The sequence below is a fragment of the Mercenaria mercenaria genome, chromosome 7 (genome assembly GCF_021730395.1).
Source record: "Mercenaria mercenaria strain notata chromosome 7, MADL_Memer_1, whole genome shotgun sequence".
NCBI classification, from domain to species: domain Eukaryota; kingdom Metazoa; phylum Mollusca; class Bivalvia; order Venerida; family Veneridae; genus Mercenaria; species Mercenaria mercenaria.
In genome coordinates, this window is record NC_069367.1 from 10,539,851 (window position 1) to 10,564,758 (window position 24,908).

General features: G+C 33.3%; 1 protein-coding gene across 1 annotated transcript in view; it reads left to right on the forward strand.

Moving 5' to 3' along the window:
* Positions 1 to 343: 343 nt before the first annotated feature.
* Positions 344 to 24,908, forward strand: part of LOC123554945 (protein unc-93 homolog A-like) — a 132,034-nt gene continuing 107,469 nt past the window's right edge. Inside the window, exon 1 of the mRNA XM_045345399.2 lies at positions 344 to 400. The gene's annotated coding sequence lies outside the window, so the exon portion shown is untranslated. The remainder of the gene's footprint in view (positions 401 to 24,908) is intronic.

The following is a 24,908-nucleotide window of genomic DNA, read 5'->3' on the forward strand; positions in this document are numbered from 1 at the left end:
TTGGTTGTTTGAAACTAGAGAAATCTACTTTCCCTTGGCTAGCCCTTATCATGCTGGACACGATTGATTCTACCTTTGCGACCAGTGTAGACCTGGTCATGATCTGCACTGTTCTCCGTTCAGTCAGTACCAGTTTGGTAAGCACCCCTTTTAATAGTTAATGGTACCGTCCAAATTGAAAGATAGACCAGTTCATTATAGAAATTCAGCAGGGTAAGGTCTAGAGAAAATGTATGACCGAAGCTGCTGAGAGGCTATATCGTTGATCAATACTGCAATTGAATTACTTCCCTGTGTTATCGACGTTCCGGCGAGCTCTCCAGAGTTCTTTATGACACAGTGTAGAACAGCCATAGCAAGAGGGGAAATTCTCTAATAGAAACGACGGATAATGGAAAATGTGAGTATATGCCTTTTTTATTTGCTTTATTGAACAGTTTTATTGCGCTGGATTTAAGCAAGAAATTTCTCTTTGAGAAATATTTGTTCTTGTTTTATATACTAGCACTTTTTGTATTTGTTTTGAGGGAGTATATTTGTTGTTGTACATATAGAATGCATTAAAATTTTGGAAGTATTTTGACGCAGCATTTTACTGTCTGTTTGTAGGATTTTCCTGAACTTCCCTTTTATTGAATTGTCGATATTTATTTAAAATAATGTATTCTCATCTTTTGAAAATCAACTATTTTTTGAGTTTGTATGTCTGTCTATATAGAAATTGCTCAAACGGAAAGTGACCTGTATTTAGATTTTTAGTAATACTTTTAGAAAGATAATTATGTGATACCGTAGTGTTCATCAGCATCTAAATGGTTAAAACAACGTTTAACTGCTCGCCGTTTTAAGCTGAAAGGGGCTGTTTTTGAATTAACAGAAGTAAAAGTCGAGTTCAGTAGAAATTTTGATGCAATCACCAGTTTACATTCAGTTAACAGTAGGAATTCACCGACTTTCACAATACATAGATATATAGGGAAAAGAAGTTAAACTATACCCTTACATATATAATCAATAATTTTGAAATTTTTAACAATTATAATCAGATATACAGACAAACTTTCTTGAAAGACCACGTCTATTAATACACAACTTGCAATAAGAGACTGGTTTCTGTGTTGTTAAAGTACCACTTATATTGTGTCAAGAGACAAGTTGTTGTTAGAGAACACGTTTTGTCTCCTAATGCAAGCTATACTGCAAGAATGCATTGTGACATGGGTGTAGAATGGATAAGGTCAAATGTTAATATAGACAAACATTTTCAAATAACTTTGTTTTATAACATTTGTTCCCTTACTTCTTTAACTTCTGAAATGGTAAGGCGCAAATATATTTATTTGTTTTACTTTTAGTTTCTGTAACTTTTAAGGCAACAGTTAATTAGGAAAAAGTACTGTTACATAATAATTGTAAAAGTCAACCTTTTGCGTTAATCTTACCAGTTTCATACAATTCACAGTTTCAGAGTAGTAAGTTATGTCTAGTGTACCGAGTCACAGCTGTATGATTAGTGCAAAAGGAAACCCTTTACCATTTAATCTCGTGCGTAAAATCCGAACGCAAAGATCGGATCTGTTAAGAAAAACATGAATTACCAGTCTTTTCTTAGAAAACTGAACAAAATTTAATAAGAATAAAAAATTTCGTTTAAATAGGATGGGCTTATTTGCTATGATTAAGCGCACATAATTACAATTTACAGCATGCATGTTTTGCTACAGTAATGTAGGGGTTGTTCAAATTAAGCTTATGCAATTGCTAAAGTAGTTCTGCACGTAATGATCAAGATTTTGACTAGAATGTAGATTAAACCCTTGTTATTCTAAACTTTAGAGTGTACTTAGAACATTCGGCAAATAAAAAAGATATGGTCATATGCTTGATTTTTGGCTAGATTGATTTGAAGAAGTTTCACCTCACACTAGTTTTCATAATGGGAGTCTATGGGAAAATAACAGTTTTGATAACATTTTCGCGAATAGAATTCTTTCTACAATGTAGATTGTTATAAATTTACTCAGTGGCTGAAAAAGATTTTCATTTCCATACGCCGAATTCGGGCTTTAACTGTTCAGAACTACCTTAAAAGGGCTGAAGTGCAACGAACTGTATTAGATTAGATACTATATTTAGAGCAAGAAACATACTTTTGAATTTTTGCAGCAAGAATAAACGACTTCTGCTTGAATCTCTAGTCATAAATTATTGACGTAGGAATCAACAAAAAGCACCTTTTAATAGTGCTTTGACCGAATGTCTTGTTTGAAATAGCCTCCAGAAGAAAGATTTCTTGCTAAAATATTGTATTCAATGAAAGACGAAAGTGGCAGTGCAAGTAAATCTACGGTGATAATATGCTCCGAATGAAGCCCAGTTGTGCACGGCTGCACACCATATCATTGCGTTTATTCCTTAAAACCAATTTACATCTTTCGTTTGACTGACCCTTATACTCTCTAATTTTCTTTTCTTTTTGCTTTGCTCACTGATTTCCTGTTACTGATTCAATAACAAGACACTGTCTGTTAGGATAGAAAAGATAAACCCTGATGAGTTGCCTTAAGCTCTCTGATTTCTAAATTACAAATGTTTTCTGAAGTTTTTATTCTTGTTTTTGATCTTGAGCCTTTAAACAGCTATTTCATTAATCGCCAAGTTTTTCACGTCAGTTTTCTATTTACAGGATATTTAAAATATTTTTTTCGGGAATGTACACTCTTTCTTGTGTTCTTACACACAATTCTTGTGTTCTTACACAATGCAAAACATTTTCTTATTGAGGGGAAAATTGGAGGGAAATAATTACACGACTTTTTCTGTAACCTTAGCTCACCGAACTGTGCAGTCATTTTGAGATACTTTTGTTCTTTTCTTAGACTATAGAGTGTAGTAATGTGACATCATGCCTGGAAGTCATTTTTGAATCTATGAACAAATATTACACAGTATATAACTATTCAAATATACTTTGAAGTAGGTCACACTTACAAATATATTTGAATATGTGATGGCACTAAAATACGGAAGTCTTTTTTAAGAAATTGCTTGTTATGATGGTCATCTGTTAGTGTAGCTCTACACACTTACACATTTTGTCATGTTAAGCATATAAAATAATGAATTGCTATATGTAAATAATTATTTGTAGTGAAAAAATGAGCATAGTACATCTTTAAATTTGAGACTATTTTGAATGATGACGCGTACTTCTTACAATACATTTGAGTAAAAACTTCTTTGATTTATAGCCATCAACACCACACTTTCTAATGTCGAAAATGTGAGTCTTACACGTCCTTTTTAATTGTTACTATTTTAACTGTTTACACCTCTGAAAATGAACTAAGACTGAAAAGAAAAAGAATATCATCAAGTATACATACATTTTGTATTTTATGATACTAGAATATTGTTAAATAGAAATATTATAATTATGGCGTTCCTTATCATATACAATTATATACATGTATTACCAAAATACAATATTACCCATGTACAGTATCACCAAAATACAGTGTTACCCTAATACAATATTACGATAGTAGAATATTACTCTAATATGTACAGTATTTCCCTTACATAGTATCAACAAAATGCAAAATGACCCAAATACAATATTACCCTAAATCGTTATTACTAAAATGCAATATCACCTAAATACAGTATTACCTTTACACAATGCTACCTAAAATGAATTATAACCCAACTTCAATTTTACCCTAATACAATATTTCTAAAAGACAGTATCATCTAAATGCAATATCACCCATATACAATATTATCAAAAGGCAATATTACCTTTAGCTAAATACAATTTTAAGCAAATACAATATCGCCCATATACAATATTACCCTAGTTATGTAATCAAGGGAATGTCCACTGCATACAGTGTTCATTTTAAAGACATAAACTTTACGGCTTTAATATGATAAAGACAGTAGGAACAACAACAACAACAAAAAATACAGACACGGGTATTCTATCAGCCTCATGTAGACTAAGAAACAACTTGACAGTAAAAGTTGTAGTAAATATAATGCTCTGGTAATTTACGTTTACAGTTGTTCTTCCTATTTATTAATAACATACCCCAAAAATTTCGCACACTATGTTGTATTTCTATTCCATTTAATTTTAAACATGAATATAGTTTGTTAAGAGATGATGGAATTAATGTTCTGACATGTTATATGTATGTGTATATGCAAATATTGAGCAGGAATGGATGCTTAGTTTTAAGTGTCTTCAAAGTGCCAACTCTTAATTAAATAACTTAACAGTGGTTTATTATAGTGCTAGTCCTATTAGTTCAAACAATTTTGTACGTCTTGAAACAATGTTATAGTACCGTATGACAAATTACATGATCACTCGGAATGTAGGGATAACGCATGTTTTTTCATGTTATTACATCTGCAGAATCCCGAAGGATTCTGAAGATGTTATAACACTAAAAGAAAATGCGCTAACGCTATTTAAGAAATATTCTAACACGATCCGATTCATTTTCCTATTAAACAAGGAAGACAGAAAACAGTGAATTATTATGTATACAACAAATCACTGTTCTGACGTCACAATTATTACGCCATGGCGTCAAACGGCGTAGCGGCGCGCTGGAAAAGAAACCGATTGAAAACGGGCAAATATTTAATGAATGTCGTCAAGAATCCTTGGTAACGTGTTAGAATCGAAATAATATATCTCATTTAGTGATTTGCTCTTGAATAAATCATTGTTTGTCGTTCAGATGCGTATTATCATGCCACTCGGGCTGCGCCCTCGTGATATAATTCCTTCGCATCTGAACTCCAAACAATGATTTATTCAACGACAAATCACCGGATGAGATATATTTAAGATATCAGTATCGGTATCAAAAAAGATTATCTCAATTGCGCAAAATTTCCTGGAAATATAATTTACTGCTATTATGTTTTTAGAAAATAAAAGCACAACTTTTCTTCAAAGTTTAGAATATGATCGTTATAGCTACCTAGCTATCACGTGGCACTTTCACGCACTGATATGATATTTTTGCTAAAGCAATACTAGTATCAGGAAATAGAATCAAATCTAGAAGATATTATTTATTGCTGTGATGTTTGCAGCAAAATACTCACATTTCCTGGAAATTTAAGAAATATTTTTGCTATCTTGTGGCAGAAATATGCCATCATTTGTCGAAAGTATTAAGACAAAACTTATTTTTAAAATAAGGAAGCTCGACAGGTTTCGTGAATTTTAATAGAATAATTTGTCATATAAATAATTATTGTGTGGGAACAAAACTATCCATCCAAATGAAATAACAGGATATACAGCTCCAGTGTTTGTAGACTAGATTAGAGATTCAAAACTGCCATTTCAATGTTGGCGAACATTTCTTGGATAAACTAAATGCAAAATTATAAAAATTGTTTTATCCCTAACCTACTGTTAAATCGTTTATGACCAACAGTAAAGAAAGTTTAAAAAGTATAATAAAATTAACAACTTTACAGCATTTCCTTGAATTATTTCTATCACACTGAAATAATTAATAACACGCATGTATCACAACAGGTTATCGAATATTCAGAAAAATATCAACCTATGTGAAAATCCTAAAAACTTACGGCAAATATCAATCAGAGCTCTACAAGTCTTCTTAAACCTTTTGAATCGGATTTGGAATGGCTTCAGTAAAAGGAGCGATGAGCCTAACCTCCAATACAAATATACTAACGAGAATTATTCCATGTCATTCCCGAGATGACGAAATGTGATTATCTGGTTTCGATAAAGCAGATATTGCTTAAATGGAAGTCAACAGATAAATACACTTCTGAGATCGGTAGTATGGACAACCTTGGGAATTTCAGTGATTTGACATTGAACAAACAAACCGCTGTGGCATTCGTCTGTAATATCCCGCTTTCAACCAATATTCCCCGAGTTATAGCAGCGCATTAATTAATAACTCTTTATGTATCTAACTCAACAATAATTTAGACTTTTTTATTTTAGGCTATGACGATTTTAGGCAAACATCAAATAGGTCCCAGTACACATTTGCTCAATAGCATAACATAAATGAAAACACAGATGTTATTATGTAAAACAAAATGTACAGAACAACAGGACTGTACTCAGCAAATTCTTCGAAGAGAGTAATTATAAAGTCAATAAAGATCCGAAGACATTTGAAACTTGGGCAATGTGGCTCCTTATCAGAAGCCACAGAACTAAGCCTTACTAAGAACGGATCAAAATCGACACCATGTTTCATTTCTGTAGAACTTAAACCTCAGAATGAGATTATATCGTGTTTCTTTTCAGAATCAAAGTTGTATGCACGTAGTTTGACATATCATAATTACTTTGTGAACTAGTTCCAATTTCTTTTTATTTTGTGAACATAACCAAGTCAAAAGAAAACTTACATTTCCAAAAGAATAAGATGGTAAAAACTGTTGTTATAGATTGAATGAATAGTCTAATGTTTTAAAAAAGATAAAAACCACTGAGTTCTTGTCTGCATGTGAAAGTATAACATCGTTTTAAAGTTTTCTTTCTAATAGAAAAGGTCTGAAACAATCTGTGCAGTCGCATGTCTCATTTTCAGATTTGTTTTGCATATCATGTAACGCATTTGCAACTGACCCAGCAATTTGCTGTCGCACTGCCATTGTGTCATATTTGCGTATTTTAACGATTTTGTCATAACATGAACTCTGTCGTGCCAGAATTCCTGCGTCTCCATTTCCTTTTGGTCGTTCACAAGCTATAACGCAATACGTTTTCTTCTTTGCCATAATTCGTAAAACAAAGTTCTTATATGAAAGGTTTATCTGGCTCGATCGTCTTTAAATATTTCATAATATAACTGTGCTACGGCTTCATTTATTTTAATTCCTTTTATGTGCTATTTGTCCAGGCCAGCAATGCATATATGATTATAAGCGGCTGCAAATCATGTTTTCGTGGTGGTGGGGGTGAGGTTTGGGGGACGCAAATGTTTTTCGCGACTATATAGCAAAACTGATTATATGACAGCCGTTAATCATAGTTGCGTATTTGTTTGCAAATCCCTTTGTTTAGTTTATATCAATTTTAAGGAATTTCTGTTATGTTTTGTTTAACGCCACACCAACAAAATGATAGGTCACATGGCAACGTTCCTGATTTTTATAGTGGAATTAGATCCAGGCTCTCTTTCTGATATTTTGTCCTGCGCCTGCATAGAACCAACGACCTTCCATAAGCTAGGTGAATGAATTCCTGGCATGACAAAATTATACACCCCAACGAATCAACAGCGACGAGAGGCAAATGGTTGAAGACATCAGCCTTCGTCAATCAGTCACTGAGGCCCCTAGATATTTCTTTAACTTCTGTTCAATATAATTATATACTTTATCGCTATCAGTAATCTTATCAGCCGTTTAGACATACTGTACTAAATCGAAACAGTGCTTCTTATGGCAAGAAATATGCAGCACACGCTTTGTTTTAGACAAAACAAAAACAATGTTTATACCTCTCTTGTAATGCACAACTTTGGAATACTTCGAAAAACATTTTTTGTCTATTTGGAACTATTATTGACTATTCTGTGAGATATTATATAGCCTCGTGCAGATGACTAACACTACGTAAAAGATATAACCCTGAGGGGCTGTCAAAAGCTGTTTTATTTCTAAATTACTTGAACATTTTCCCATTTGTTTTCCAGTTTTGATCTTAAGCGTTACACAGTAATTTACATCGACTGCAATTTCAAGACCATTTCTGTTATGGTTCAATTTAACGTGAATTTGAACAATTTTCCGGGAATTTGCTTGATTTTACTCCGTACCAGTTTTCATGACATTTTAAAATCCATCGTATGCGTGTGTTTATAACATTAAAAGAATTTATAACTCAACAGAGAAATGGATGCAAACGAGTAATGTGGAATTACTCAAGTTTCTCTGTCTGTAATCACTGATCACTTAACCCTTACCCTGCTAAATTTCTATAATGAACTTGTCCATCTTTCAATTTGGACAGTACCATTTACTGTTAAAAGGGGTGTATACCAAAAAGATACTGACTGAATGGCGAACTGTGCAGGTCATGATCCATGCTGGTCGCAAATGCACTATGTTGGTTTTCTCATGGCACGGCACAAATGTTATTTTAGGTGTAACATCTAAATAGCTTCCACTCGTGAACATAAGATCCGACATTTCCACTGAAGGCTACAGAACTGGCATTCACCACGACGTGTTATGCTTTAGATAAAACACAGACAAGTCTTGATGATTGAAAATAAGTGCATAAGGGAGAAAAGTGTGTTTTTCATTGAGGATCTAGTACCACACTCTCTTATGTCAAAAATGTGATGTTGAGAGCAAAGGTCATATACTCGTTTGTTTAAAATTCAACATAGCCAGTTTACCACCTTGTCAATCAATAATCTTAAACGAAATAGATATATGATACTGTAAACAGATTTACAAAAATATAGACATTCCCAAATATTTTAGATTTGCAAAAAAAAGTAAGTTGTATATTTCCTGATATTTAAAGTTTTAAATGCACTTTGTTTGCTTAATATTTGTATGGTTAACTTGAATGACGCTTGTGCTTTAAGTGTACTATTCATTGTTTATACAATTTGTTTATTGTTTTCAACTAGCAAACATTAAACAATTATTGCCTTTTGGTGAGGTCGATATGCGGATTTATCGACCTGATAAAAGCGATATCGACCGAGGGCGCAGCCCGATTATATCGCTTTTATCAGGTCGATAAATCCACATATCGACCGAACTTAAAAGGCAACAATTGTTTCATTATTAAATCCAGCCTACTCATAAGTTTAATCATTAAATACAAATATCTGCATTCTTTCGCCATTTTTCGTGGTAAATTGTGTACGACGACGCATTGTTTTGACGTCAAACCGTGATGACGTTACAGCTGGCGGTCAGTATGTGTTTTTGGTTCCGCCTTCGAGTCAAAATGACTTCTTATCATTGATCATGTGACTACATCTAGACCAATGGAAAGGACTATAAATATAGATTTGATAATAGTTCTTTTTATCTCTAGAAGAAAGCATGAATACTTAGTACCACAGTCGTTAAATTATGAAATGGTATATCCCAAATAGCCAGAAATAGTGTTTTGTCATGTTAGAATGTGTGTTTAAGTACAATATCCATTCAACCATACATAATATCAAACTATTTTATGCCAGCATTCTTAAACTCTCATCGATTGATCAAATGTTTCTTTTTCTCGTAGATGCTTTTGGAAGCTCATAATATATACTGGTATTAATAAAATATCCCTAGTATTTGTCAACTCTCCTGACCCACATATATTGCCTGAATGGTAATACTGACAGTTTTTGAATAATATGAAGTGACGTTTTAATAGAATAAATTGTTCTTTAGAACATAGCTGTATGAATACAAAATTATCCACGTAAATCAAATGGACGATGCTCAATATTATCAAATGTGACTAGGATCGCAATTTTGGTTAGCTCCAAAAGTTTCATATTTGAAATTTGTTCCGTTAGCACAGGTATCCGCTGAGGTAATATTCGCGACAAAAGTGTAAATTTCGTTCACAATTCGATACCATCAACCTCTTTGCAGCTGGTATATTATTGTTTTTATCTTTTAGAAAGCCTGTCTTGAGGGATAATATATCTCTTGAAAACATAGTATAAAAAACCATCGACGTTGATTCTTGTGAATATTATTAAGAATATGCTTAGCAGAGTTCTGCATAAGCGGGTGCTTGAGGCCGTGAGGGTTTTGAAGATTTTGTAACCTCTCATGAACAGACTCAGGCAAACCTAGTATCCTGTAAGTTCTATACTTTCTTTCTATACTTCCAAGGGATTTTCTTATAGACACAACTACAGGTTTTTAAGAGCCGTTTGGTGGCTGTAAAATGTCTCCCCTTACTTCGACTCAGCGTTGTTATATGTTCTGGTCCTTCGAGATTATGGAGTCCATTCTTGATGGAGTAAAGATAGTTGACCTATACTAACTGTTTATTAGCAATTGATTACACCGGACAAACGTTCGGTGTGCTTTAAGATTGGAAAAATGTAACACTGAAATAACAGTTTATTAATAGCTGTTTACATTTGCAGAACATGTAGTGTTCTTTAAATTGTGGAAATTGTAGCTGTGCATGTTGATGTTTGTAATTCCAGATAATGAATCTTTGGCCACTGTCACTCATGTGAATGCCAAATTAAGGTATTAATGTCTGTCTTGAATATTGTTTATTACTTATAACAATTATATGACTAATAAAGACGTAAACATGAACACTCCTTACATACAATTTCTTAAAAGCTAATCAAATAAAAACGATATCCATTCTTGCTACTACGTGATTTTGCACAAAGAATGTTTTAGCTGCTGGAAATTGAATTAAACGTCTTGTATTCTCGATACCTTCCTCTTATTTGCAGAAAAGGTCCATTTATCCGACGAGGTCCATTTCTGTATATAATTGCTTTATCGATGCCAAATAATCGCTCGCGGCGGTCTGTAAATTGACATGGTACAAATGTGGATAATTTTCTCGAACAAAACGAGATAAAACGAGACGGAGAGAACCAGCAGTTTATCATTAGCAAAAAGCCTTCCTTTGCCGTTGATGCTAGACTAACATTGTGCTTTTCTTTTTGTGTAATCCATCTTGTCTACAGCTGTAGAGAGTGACTTTTCTTGAATGATTTTTTTTTTCATTTAGCAGCATGAAACAAAAATGTAGTTGGAACTTACACCACATCATTCACGTAAAAGTGGAATGTTTAATTAAATGTATTAATCACCTTAAAACAATAAAACGTATAACTAGAAATAAATTAAACGTATAAACATTGTTTTACTTTTTCTTTTCTGACATTTTTCGGTCTGAGGAAAAATGAAAACAAAAACAAATAAATAAAACAATCGTATAATCGTTGAGAACGCAAAATGTCTGCCATGAGTATTGTTTATTGCGTAATATAATTTACAAAGAAATGTTAAGTAAAGTTTGAGCACGCAAGACAGAAAAGAAGTATAACATTACGCGTTGTACGCCTGAAAGTATGGCCGCTGTCAACGTGAACCTGAGCCTAAAATTTATGTTAGAAAATTATTAATGCATCTTTCTTGTTATGTAAACACAAATTCTAATCAAACTAATTTGCACGAACATTGCGCATGTAATCACAGAAACCAACGCAATTTGTTGGTATATAGACATATACTGAAATGCTGTTGAAATTTAGCGCTAACCCAAAACAAATAAAATGAATTATGTGTTGTACGTAATCGTTAAACGTGAAAATATGATCACTAAAAAATTATCATTAAAATAAAAAATCACAACTAAAGAAAGTTTTTTTCGTATATTGTCGATGCGTAGGCCACATTTTTTCACCTGTCATTAATTGTTTGAATTTAAAGTATAAGAAACTTTCCATTATTCAGCTCAATTGTCTTTCTTAATGGACAATAATGTCATAGAAACAAACCACAAACACAGTTAAGCCAACATATAGCTGGCAACCATTTTATCTAATCAATTTTTCTTTTTTACGCATTTTTCTCCTAGACGCTTTTGTCACCTTATAGTGAACATTAATGTCTATAAAATGCCAGATATTTGACGTATCTCCGCACCCACAGATATCTGTGTGTAAATATTGAAGCTCTTGGTTTGAGCAGAATTTGCGTAATTAAATGAGACATTTTCCATAGTTTAAACACAAGATTTGTTCATGTAAATTCACACTATAAGGCAACGATTTTGATAGATATACAATCTTTTTAATGGGTAACTTGGCTTTTCTATAGTCGGCATCTGTGATAAAGCTTCTTTCAGTACGTTTTTACATGATTTTCAATGATATAATGTTGTAGATCAACTGCCTGTATATGTTAAATTCGTGAAAACAGACAACCATTATCTGAGGGGATTAGGGGATCAATTGCTTGGGGCTACCGCGGTTGCGGTGTTAAAGTCTCTGACTTTGAATCACTACACCTCATCACTAGATTGGAAACCTTGTGGGTTCTACCCAGGTACCAGTCCGTGCCTAAGATAATGCCCGGAGGGGCAAATGGGTGAGGGGCAAAAGGGTTCCTCCTCCTAACAGAATAGAAAGAGAAAAAAAAATAGGACAAAAAAAAATCTCATGTATACTGGTGATTTCAAATATTACGTATACTAGCTAGACGAGTATGATATAGAAATATTAAAAGAAAAGAAAACAAAAAAAAAAAAAAAAAAAAAAAAAAAAAACCAATGGGGTCAATTAAAACTCATCTTTTACAATGCATTGGATATGCATTAGCGGCCGATTATAAAGGGAAAAAGCCCGGAACGGATAATCCTTAAACAAGTAAGTATGAAAATGACTGGAATTGACAGGTCTGATACGAAAATAATAACTAGATTGATACCATGTCAATTCTGAGACAGTCAGATGTAATTATTTAGCTCCGATTGGACAATTATTAGCGAAATTGGCAGTCAATAAATAAGTAGAGTTCCGAGATGGCTAATAAATAATATCTGGAAAATTTCATAGGCTTCCTGTGACAATTTACACAAGCGTTAAACTTCAGCAACACATTATTCAGAGTATAATGCCCTTTACTAAAAATGATGACATAAAAGCTGCCAATAAAATCTAATAAGAGTTGAATTTTTAGTAAAATGAAAAGAGTAGAACATCCAGAAAACATGCCTGAAACGTTGTTTCATAATCGGCGTAAAAATTAGTATGAACTCTGATGTTTTATAATTCCATAGCAATTAGTATTTCTGTTTGACATATAGCTTCTAGTGTGAATAAAAACGCATGCAGATGACAAAGTATTTAAATTCTTGTTACATGTCTAAGTTGTAACAACCAAAACATCAAATGCGAGGTTCTGTCCAGTTGTGACATGCATGTCAGTTAGGTATTTTTGGATATATTCTCATAGTTCACTTATGGAATAAACGTATGAAATATTAAATACATTTGAATCTCTTGTAGTAACAAACAGTGTAAATAACTCTCATTTTGTTTGGTGTAATACATCTAATTAAACTTTCTAGCAGTCTTTTTGTCATGATTACGTGTACTGTGCCTGCAATAATGAAAAATATCCTTAAAGTTTGAACTCGACGGACATTTCGTGCTCCATTTATTGATATATACAGCTCTATTGCCGTATATTTGTGATTATCTTAACATTTACATGCTAAATTCCTAAAATGGACTGGTCCATCATTCAATTTTGGCAGTACCACTTATTTTTTAAAGTGGTGTTCACTGAAAATTTACTGACTGAATAGCGAACAGTGCAGACCATGATCAGCCTGCACGGACATGCAGGCTGATCTTGGTCTGCACTGGTCGCAAAGGCAAAACCAATTGCCGCCATCAGGCTAAAGGTTAGATAAATACTTAACTGATCCTTCAAAAGTCAAACTAGCGGTAGCCATGATGTTGAGTTACTCAGTGAAGTCCCCATAATTTACTTTTGCCGAGGTAATCAATATCCAGAACTATGTTTTTCACTGCAAAGACATTGGCAGTCAAATATCTATACAAAAGAAATTTCATGTGATTATTTAACTATAAATTTTCCTTTGAGATTATTGGAAGACGTTTAATCAGTGTTTTGTTAATGCTTCATACGTAGGTTTTCCAGTATCTGTAAATTTATAAGACGTTTTTATTTAAGTATCTGTAAATGTGTCATATGATGTTCTACCAGTAGCTGTAAATGCTTTATATGACGTTTCACCAGTAGCTGAATCTACTTTATGCGACGTTTAAGATATCCCATCCACAAATAGGCTGGTGGCCCCATGTTTTTCTGGTATCATTTGAAAGAGTTGTGTCTGCTGAACAATAATTAGTAAATAAGATGACCATAAATAATAAATATAATCATTACAGTCATATTTTTTGACTGCGAAATCATAAATCTAACACTGTAATAACTGTATTTCTGTTGAAGTATCACTGAAGAATATAAAGTGAAAAATGCTATAACATATTTTTGTCATGTAATTTATATTTTCTTTTTCAGTAGACAATACACTTTCAAATAATACCAAAATTATATGAGCTAACCAGACATCAACATATTTGATATATTTTAATAGCACTGTTAAATTTAATATAGAACTTCCTTATTTGTGGATGGATACCTTAAGCAATCTCTGTAAATGCTTTAAATAATGTTTTATCAGTATGTGTACTAGATGTCTTTTATGACGTTTAACTAGTATTTGTAAATGCATTTTATGACGTTCAATCAGCATCTGTAAATGCTTTATATTACGCTTTACCAGTATCTATAAATGTGTACAATCTACCGGGTATACATCGCGTACTTTATGTATATCAACAATCGAGATTGGCTTGCCACCATCAAAGTAGGAAACTAGTTTTCTTGCATAAGTATCATAAGAGATCAGAGAAAGGCACAGGCGACAAACTTCAACTCTATCAAGCATATGACTGCGGATGTAGATATGAACTAATCGAATCATTCGAAAATTCTTATATTTGGAGAAATGCGGCTTTCATAACCTGTAACCTACATCGGAACATTTCATTGATGCATCAAAACTGAATCAGAAAACCGCGAAACTCTGACTGATAACTTCCATTGGCAACAGAGATGGGAACTCTTAACTTTGAAACTCTCACTGATAACTTCCATTGGCAACAGAGATGGGACATCTTACTAGGAGGCGTAATAACTATGTTTGGACAATGTCAATCCTTGAACAGTCGGGGATGATTAGCTGGCATCTATAAAGCAGTTATTTGCACAAATGGTCGTCAGTGGCTAAATGGACGTCTGAAATTGGTAATAACATAAATAAGTAACTATAATAAAGTACTGTAGATAAATTCAGTGGTATATTACTTTTATGTTCTATAAGAATGTATGTAAAACAGACGTTTTTCCCATTGCCAGTCAAAATAGTTTAATGCATTATATGTTGGTGGCAATTTATTATAATTGAATAAGTACAATGTGCTCATTTTAGGTAAAACATCTCTTATTCAAAATTAATTTTCCGTGTATTTGATATGCAAACTAGTTCATATGATATGACCGTTAATATTTCAGTGGTAAAACCTTGAAAATATTTCCCATGGGTACTAGCTACAATTTCATACAGTGTACAATATATCCGTTCAAACTCCAGAGTAGTGTTATTGCCACTGACCGTTGAAATGCGATGCCTGACTATGTTCTTTGTTTGTGTTTGTATTGCCCATGATAATTTGTTTTACTATGTATAAATGTACCGATACACACACTGCTGTAATGTTCTGTTTTAGGAAGACTGCGTTCTTTGCGTTTGGCTATTTCTGTTAGATCTGTCTCTTTGTCTTTGTTACGTAAAGGAAAGCTATGATTTGTGTCTTCATATTTTCAAAATACATAAATTAGAACTCTTAATAAAGTGGTTATATTAACCTAAAATCTTAAATATTATTATTGAATTAATCAACTTGATTTCTTCATAGTTTCTGATACGTGATAAATATTTCTTTTTCCGTGGGGGTATATAGCTGTAAAAATTTTTTTTTAATATTTGTCGGTGCTAAATAATCGCTTGTAGCGTTCTGTTAATCGCCAATGTACAGGTTTGCATAATTGTCTCGTACAAAACGAGATAAAGATATGGCATGAGAATGTGGTTTGTCATATGCGTTTCTTTTTTAAAAATCTTCATCCTTCACTACTTATTTAAAAAATAGCGCGGGTACCTATTCTTCTAGTAGGACTATGAAGAGGAATATGAAAATGTTTAACGTCTGTTTGTGCGTTAATGAGTTGTTTTCCCATGTTATCAAACACAATCAGGGTAACATATATATATTGAATAATATTTTCAAAACAACATTCATGTGTAAACAAATCCAATGCATATAAGAGATAATGCAAATCTTACTAATTTACACAACTGACACTTATAAAAAAAGAAAAAAAAATATAAGTAGTAAAGTATAATGTTTTGAGATACTAATGTTCGAAAATCACTGAATAGAGGTCGTATATCACAAACTTCCAGTAAGGCTTATGAAAGTTTGATTATACGACATTTCTTACCAAAGAAAACATTACATTGATAACTTTTCCATGGTAGGTACCGGTACTGATGATAAACTTGGACAGAAAATGAGGTTATTTACCTGTAACTTTTTTATTTCTGTAAATTGTTATCAATGGTTGGTATCAAAATAAAGCTTAACATTTGCTGAAAAATTGACATAATTTAAATTTATATTTAGTAAGCAAACTCACACGAAGTGAGGCCCTGAAAGGGGTATGTAAAATGGGGACCGTACGAACGTTGACTGAAGATAAATTCGACCACTTTGTCGTTTAAAAAATTTTCTCCGTAGTATTATATTGAAACTTGCCTGAAAATGCTGCAACAGTCATTCCCGATCAAGTAATGAAAAGTGACCCAATGTCAGGCCTTCATGTGTTGACAGTGAGCATGCGCAAAAAACATCCTCTTCCCCAGTCATTTTGGATAAATATTTTTTAAACAGATAAATGTAAGTCGTTCATTTATACAGAATATTTACCAATTTTGTTTTTGTTTACACCAGTTGGTGTTGTAAGTGGTTGCTATTAGACGACATGTTCAATTATAAAAGAACCGATTGCAATGGAATAATTCGAAGGTGGTCGACTTTAACATCTGTTCGAGTTTATCATCAGTACCAGTAGACTACTTTTTAAAATATCTTGGGAAATATCATGATAAAACAATTTGCTTAAATATTACTTGTTTATAAGATAGCACAGTTCCTTCAGCCAGTACAGTGTGAAAGATTATTGCTTTGTGACAGTAAAAAATGTTTCTTTAACAGTAATCTGTAAGACGGTTCTCTGGAAGCAAGGAACGCCAAAAAAATCAGACAAATTTGCTTGGGATACCGCGTCTGTTAAGAGACCACTGGCATTATGAGACCACTTGCATTAAAGAAACCACTTTTTCAGTTCCTTTATGTGTTATTAAAGAACAAATTATGTTATATTAAGAGATCACTTGCGTCAGGGGACCTATTTGGCCCTTCCTTTAGGTGGTCTCCTCAATCAAGTTGAACTACAATAGAAGAAATATTTGAGTGTTCCTGTTCATAACAGGCATGAAATATGGAAGGCATTGCACGCCCTCTAGCTCTGGCTCATGCGGAATTCAATTCTAGATAAAGTGAAAGGACTGAGTCTATGATGCTAAAGGACTAGAAGATATAACTGAATTGAAAGAAAAGTTTTACAGTCGCAAAACGGCACTTAAAGGCTGTTTTTGAAATGATTAATAGAATCTGTAAGAAGTATAGAATTCAGTCAAGTAAAACAATAGAAGAGTCAGTTTTAATAATTTTTGAAAGGAAGTAAATGTTTATCGACAACATTTGGCAGTTTCGTGGGTTGAAACGTTCCACAATACACAGACATGTCTCAGTTAGGACAGTGACAGACGACAAAACATTCAAGAAGAAAATAAAAAATTGTTAAATCCATGAGATGTAACTAAGGTCATGTCAGTTCGAAGAAGACTAGAGGAATTAAGTTCATTTCAATAAATCAGTTATTCACACAACTTAATGGACTGCTTATATTTTTATCTTCGGGAAATTCTTTGAACTTTGCCATAACGAATTATGCCATTGTAACATTCTTGTCACTATTGTATATATCACATAGAAAAAATATGATTAATGCTTTTGTATATGATAATTGACTTAATGGATTGAGTGGATATATCCCAGCTGCTTTACAATTGGAATAAACTTGTTCAAGAAGAAGATGATAATTCAGATGATATATTGATATATTTTGAAGAAAAGGAGTCAAAAGTAAGCCGGCCCGACAACTACGATCAAAGCCACAGGGATTCATTTATTGGAAAAATTAAAGACTTGAAAACCAAACAAAATAACACACACAAAAAAAAAAGAAACAAGAACAAAAAAGAAATAGGACAAAATTCACGTTCTTAAAACGTACCCCTTCAAACCAAAACCCCATTATACATGCAAACAAAATGCACAGACCACGTCGATGAAACAGTGTTCCTGTAGTAACACTGTCTGACTACGAAACCAAAGGTCATGAGTTTCGAGTTCCCGCTCCTCCAAATAAAAGCTAATAACTTTGGGATAAGAGTCATGTGTATAGATGCTTTACACCTGGTGACTATAAATAAGCTTACAAACATAATAAGCCTTTGAACGATCAGTAACCCGGACAAGGACACACTAAACTTCGCTCTTAAAACATGTCCTAAAGTTATAGGACCTTTTTAATATTTTGTGTTTCCTTTTATGTATCGCAACCCAGATAGTGTTATGTCGTTGCATTATATTGGTTATTAGCATCAGGACTGTATTTTGATAACAATGAAGTGGGAGCGGTGGTGTAGTGGTTAAGGTGTCGGCCGCTAAACCCTGGGGTCGTTGGTTCGAGCCCCACTGGGGTCACGACCATGACTTCTCATATGACACCAGAACTGGTTTTTCCAGGAGGAGGACTCGAGAGTGGTTCAAATAAGCTTGAAGCTTTCATCACAATCGAGCTAAAATAAATTAGTATAAACTAACAACGAAGTGCTTTGCAAACAATCAAAACTGGATGGCTAATCCGGCAATGACCTTTATTCTATTACTTTTGAACGGGAATATAAATTTCTTACGGCAAATATATTGAATACATGGCAAATGTCATATTTATACAATATAATAGGATCATTATAACAGTAGCTCGATCTTGGATGCTGCATTCGGCTCTCGTGGATTTTTGCCAGATCGGATCTCACGAGGCGCGCAAAATCCACGAGAGCCGAATACAAAATCCCAGATCGAGCTACTGTTATAACGACCCTTTTATTATATACCTCTACCTTTTTGTTTGTTCTTTCGTTATTGAACGTAATCTTCAATGTTTATCGATATTAAAATGAAAGTAAGTGAAGTTTGTATATGCGCTTTTATAGAACTGTGTCAGGTCATGCAAATTAATGAAAGTAGTCCGGCAGCATACAATACGGAAGGTACAATACGGAATTTAAGAGGTACAATACGGAATTTTTTCTGCCTGTTCATATTTATTTGTGAAATACAAGCCTATTTTTGTACATAATTTATATGGGTATATAATAAAACTTGTGCGTTTAAACATTTTACAGGTCGCGTTGTATTGCTCTAATGATTACATTACGTATAAACTATGTTCATCATTATTGTGATAGCATCTCTCTGAAAACGAGGGAAATAAAAGTCTTTCGTTTATCATGACTAAATTTCATACAAAGATTGGTGAATACTTAAGATATAAAACTCGAAACTGTATGCGCACAAACGCCAAGATATTTTCTTCCATTTAGTTATTTTTTCTTCTACTCTGTATTTACATGGTAATGACGTCGCCATCAAATATCTTTAACGGTGAAAATTAATCTCTATAAATAGCTCGCTATTACCTAGAAATTGGCAGTCTACCACATCTTAGACCGAAACGCTATATTGTTTCTATTTTGAATTTGCAATGTCGGTTCAAATCATTGTTTTTATAAGGTTATAACAGTATTTGAATTAGGTAACAAAGAAATTGTACGTGTAAGTAGTAATTATGCATTGCAGTAAAAATCAAAATATCAATGCAATTTCTATCTTGTCTGTGATAGTTATTCTCCGCGCCCACATGCGCAGAGTATTTGTGATGGTTTTTTATGAGTGCAGTGCAGTGTATGTCGTAAATGACGATTGTTTTCCTTTCGATTTGCAAATTTTCAATTTTTGATTTTTAATGTCTGATCTGGCCCTAAAATGCATCAGATTTAACAACACAAACGAGAAAAAAAGTTTAACTAGAAAAAAGAAAGCAATTTGTGTCGGACATCACGTGGAAAATTCCTTTCGTTTTCAGTTTGATGAATGCGCCAGAAAAAAAGGTTACCTTTTTCGTGTGTAATAATTTTATTTTATTTTAAATATTGATTTATTATATTGTAGGCATTGTTATTTGCCACATTTATTTCATATGATGGGGTGGGGGTATAGGCCTTTTACTCCAACCGTTATTCCGGATACTAACTTTTAAAGTTAATTTATGCTATTTTTAAGCCCATTATATTGTGTTACTTTCATTGGATTGTATATAAGAAAGTTTTATACTACTACTTCTGTATATGCATTTGTTAAGGATAGTTGTACATTTGTTAAGGATTGTTTTGTATCGTGTTGTTACTATGTCGTTGTTTCTATGTACTAAGTATATAACTCACACTGCAATTCCTGAAAGGTATAAGGCTATGTCATGTTAATGTAGGCATGGCTATGCCCATTCCTCTATCGATAATATTTTGGTAATCTACACCAAACTTATTACACAGTACGTACGCCTGGAATAAACAGTGTCTTATATTTTTAGTGTTGTACTTTGATTTTTTACAACTGTCACCTAACAATAAGGCAAAAAAACTGGCCTTTGAACCAAGCCGACTTGTATTTTAAAGTATTCTTGCTCTATTATGTCAATGTAGGTTTCTTACAGGCTTACCTTTAGTAATATCAGAACAGTGGTCTTTCTTGAGAGGTGGCTGATTGCACAACATTGACTGTTTGTCCTTCCAAAATACCAGTTGATCAGTATTTGACTGTATATAGTGGTAAAGGTGTTTATAGTAGTGAAGTGTTTAGTCAATATTCATTGCTGCGTATTCAGAAGCTGTTCTCCTAAGAAGGAGGTGAAGAAAATAACAACAACAACAATGCCCTCTAAGTAAATACACCACGGTAATCGTCAACATATAATAATCGGGTTACAATTTTCTAGTTCCTTTTAAACTGTGAGTTTTACGGGATAAAATGATGTTTGTTGTGTTTCATTCATTGTACATCGTAGTCCTTCCTCATCATTTAACTTCAAAGTATTATATAGATCCCACATTCCTGATTAGACATTTATCAGAATAATGGTCTTGATAACATGTGAGCTAAGTTTGAAACTCAGTCATTTCGGATGAACAACTACGTTAGTCTTAATTTAAGCACATCCTTTTGCATGCAATACATTTCATTCTATATACCGAAACTTAGAGGTCAGTTTCTAAATACAACAATAAAAGTCCTGTTCACTCTACAAAGGCAATGTTTTTTCTCCAACATTCATGAAACCCCATCAGACTGTCTGTTTGCCTAGGGTCTACAACAAAGACACCAGTATCGTTATATCATCTCCTGTTCCACTAGTACTACGTACACTGCTTTCGTTTGGCGCGGAGGTTCCTTTTGCTGCTTCTTGCACTTACTTGTTCACTGTTGTTACTGGTTTTGGTCCATTGCCATCATCGAGTCTGTTCAACGTTGAGACAGACTCAGTCAAACCGACTTTCAATGCAACTTTCCCCTACGGACGTTTGTCCTTGTGTCCTATTATATTATTGTACTTGGTGCATTCTATTCCTCTCAGATTTAAACAACATTGCAACAGCACTCTTAATGTGCATATCGTGTGTCGCGGTCGTAAAACACACAGCTGCAATAATATATTGACTTTTGGGATCATGAAGTTCATTAAATATTACTCAATAAAATTAAGTCTTCTAGTTGTTTTGCTTCGTGTCGTTTTACTCATGCAAAATGTCTGATAGAGGGTTTAATCCTGTAGTTCAGTCGGAAACAATTACATGAAAGAAGTTCTGTGATTTATCAGTACAAAAAAAAATAATATCTTCGCTTACGTTAAACCTGTCTAAGAAACTTATACATGAAATTCAAATATTCGAGCTCAGTTATTTGAAAATATGAACAACTGTATATTTACTCGTGTTAGATTTGAAATACTTTTCAATGAAATGTTAGAGCGATATGAATATGTAACGCCACTAAAACTTTATTATATTTTTCAACAATTGGTTGTTACCATTGTTTCTAAATACAACATTTAATTGTGATTGCATCAACATACACAATTAAATTATGTATTTATAATAAGTGAGTTAAATATATGCGATGAAAATTGTATAGGTATAATTAAGTCAATATCTTATTATTAAATATTACAGGGAAAGATAAAAATAGCCTAACACAGACAGTATGTACTAAGCAGTTAGCACGATTAAATATCGAATCGAAACGACGAGCATATCTTATGGAATAGAGAAATATAATACAAAGCTAAAAAATAAACAGTCAAAATTTTAAGGTCTGTCGGATTGATCAAGGGGTTATGTAATTTGTAGATAATATACATAATTCTTATTTATTTCGCAATCTGTAGAATAAAATAATCCACTCTGATGTTTGCAACAATTTGATTTTTAAAGGTCAACTTGTTAAATAAGCTCTGAACAGTTATATATTATTATCTATCTAATAATCATGTATTCTAAACGTGTAATGTGTACTTGTAACTGACACACGTCTAAATCCCACATAGAACGTAATGCATTAAAGTTTCATGATATTTAAATCAATCCAAAATAACGGCCACAGCTGATATCCAACTTTGCATTCTAAATATATGAAGTATAATATCAGAATCGACAAAGAAGATGAAACTCTTCCATTAGACTGTTTTACATTTTAAATCCCAACAGTAAAGACAATGTTGGATTAATAAAAAGCCTTTAAGTGGGCAGAAATGCATGTCTAATTTGTAAATTTTTCATACCGAAACACGGGTTTGTTTGAAGAGTAGAAGACATAATTGTGACTTACGTTATTTCAGGTAGTGGACCCGTAATGAAATCGATAAATTCCGTTTGTCGACGTATTCTCCGTATTAATATTATTATTATACCCGATTTATATAGCGCCATTTTCATGATAAACACGTTCAAAGACGCTTTACATATAGCAAACGCAGCCACACAGGGCGCGAAATTCATCCTCTACTAGTACAGACACAGAGCGATCTGACCAGAGGGACAGAGTGAGATAAAGCCCCCAGAACAGAGAGAAATCATTTTTAGATACAGGCCTGTCCGGCTAACTTAGCCTAGCTCTTGGCGAATAGACAGTCTGGTTCTTTAACGTGCCCGGTGTATAGCACCGATACACGCCAAGCCGTCTTTCCTGGAAAGAACCAGTACAGGCCTCTTAGTTAGGTGGGAGACACTCAAGAGCATCTCAGAAATTTCCAGTGCCTGTACCGTATGCGATTTCAGCATTCTCCGATAGTTATGAACAATAACTTCTGTTATGGCCGAAGAATTCCGAAATCGCAAACGGAGCGTACGTTATTGCGTGGAAGTTGCTGATTGTCATTACGGACCAATTACCTTAATAAAAATCATATGAGCACTTAAGGTAGTTCTGCACTTTCGATAAACCGGAAGTAATGGCGTAACTTCATTTATCCGTAGAACGTAGAATAAAGCCTGGATTCGGCGTACGGAAATGGAAATCATTTTATGAATTAAAAGCAACCGGTGAGTAAATGTGTAACAATGGCAACGTTACTACCTTTCTAAAGTAATAATATGATATTAAAACATCTAATATGTTGAATAATTACAAAAACATGTCTTAAAATTAGTTTGAAAGGCGCGGATCACTTTTAATAATGTGCAAATATCTCAAAACAAGCACAGGGACCATCACATTTTATTTCTCTATATTATAGACCATATGTTTATTTACGACTGAAAAGTGTCATTAAAATCTACATTGTAGAAAAAATTCTACTCGCGAAAATGTTATCAAAATTGCGATTTTACCATATACTCCCATTATGAAAACTTATGTGATGTCAGAATTTTTCAAATCATTCTAGCAAAAAAATATTTCTTTTATTTGCCGATTGTCCTAAGTATATTCTGAAGTTTTGAAAAATCAAGGTATAATCAAATTCTACATTATAGAATTTTTTTATCCAAACGTGCAGAACTACCTTAAGTATGTCTGATTAGCTACTTATGCACCTATTTTGTGTTGAACACCTACCAATGTACATAATCATTGAATTGTGAGCTATACATGCTTTAATCTGTTAAGTTATAATGTGTCCGCTACATTTTCTCTGTTTACTAGAACGCCAATGCATCTTATGAGTATTATATCTACATCCTTGCGTTACCAAGGCCAATACATCGTTTGCAGTGGTGTCTGAGTCGAGATTTTACAATATTGATAATGTTCTCGAACAAAAAAAAAAACAAAAAAAAAAACAACAAAGCAAAACGAGAGAAATTGAGAGAGAAAGGTCTTTTATTTGAAAATTGTCTTTTGCAATGAGAGCTGGTCTTTCATTTGTCATTTTTATTCTTGACAAACAACGTTTTCGCACTCGCGTTTTGCTACTTGTTCAATAGAGATACTAGCATAAAACACTATAAAAGGAATATGTTCAAATAGGAGCTGTTTTCCGTCAAATCATGATTATTTTAATATTTATCTACTGTAGAGACAAAATGGAAACAAAAACAAAAGTACATAGAAAATGTTTCACAAAGTGTCTGCTTTTGTCTGGTTAGTAGTAACCAGCGTGCAGTTCTTCTATGTGATATTATATTTTATCAAACTTTATCTAACGTGGCGAGATTTGATTGCCTTGTAAACAAAGAAGAAGGTCAAGCTCTGTATATTCTGAGATAAACAACGCTTGACGCAAGGACCGGTGAGAGAGCAGTATGACGTTAATTACGACGTCAAATTGCAGCATGACGTCCGGTTTGTTACTTGTCGGGTAAATGAAGTCCAGCATAGTATATATCAAAATACTCCAGTGAGCATGTAAGAATGAAAACAATCAAGGCCTTCTTGTGATTTATCGTTTAATTTACAACGGTTCATCGTTCAGATGCTTCAGTATTTAACCACTCAGGCTAACGCCCTCGTGGTTCAATTCCTACCCTTCTGAACTCG